The sequence below is a fragment of the Neophocaena asiaeorientalis genome, unplaced genomic scaffold, assembly GCF_003031525.2.
Source record: "Neophocaena asiaeorientalis asiaeorientalis breed wild unplaced genomic scaffold, Neophocaena_asiaeorientalis_V1.1 scaffold705, whole genome shotgun sequence".
Lineage (NCBI taxonomy): Eukaryota > Metazoa > Chordata > Mammalia > Artiodactyla > Phocoenidae > Neophocaena > Neophocaena asiaeorientalis.
This window is the reverse complement of record NW_020176572.1, coordinates 818,576-819,329: the sequence shown is the minus strand read 5'-3', so window position 1 is coordinate 819,329 and position 754 is coordinate 818,576.

The following is a 754-nucleotide window of genomic DNA, read 5'->3' as shown; positions in this document are numbered from 1 at the left end:
TTTATTATAGAGATAAACAGCATTAACAATAAAAATAATAACAGCTACAGGAATATCATGGGGAAACAAGAAGAGCCTTGTACCTTAAAATAGAGCCTCACTGCCACTTAAAATGTCATTTTGGATCCAGGAAGCAAGTGATCAGGTATTTATTGTGGCCTCTACAGAATAGGTGACAAAGGTCTGTGTCTCTGCTTCTCTGAGCTGCCAACCAACTACCTGATCTCAGGTTGTATTTTTTTGGTTTGTGCTTTGTTGTGTCTTCTTTACCAAATGTATCTCATAGTATCTACTGTTTCTGTCTCTGCTGTCTGCCTGTTTCTAACAATGACTGACTTTCTGCCTGCTCAGTTCATATTCCCAGAGAGAATTTCTGAGTGGTCTAGCTAATAAGGATACTTCCTGCCACCAGCTGAGCATGTACAGACTCTGGAGCCAGATAGCCTGTTTCAAAGCCCAGCTTTACTGAGTACTGGACATTTGACCTTGGGCAACTGATTTAAATTTCTGTTCCTCAGCTTCCTTACCTATATAATGGTGTCTATCCCATAGAATGGTTGAAGAGTCGATGTGTGATAAGTACTTTTAGCTCTCATTAAGTACTGGTACTCAAGTAGAGCTTTTGCAGCAATGTTTCTCAGTTCTTGAGATAACCTATAGGAATGGCCAGTATGCTGGGGCCACAATATACAGACATGATTTCCTAACTTCATATGAATAAGTATCTACTGTACGCCAAGCCCAGCAATGATGC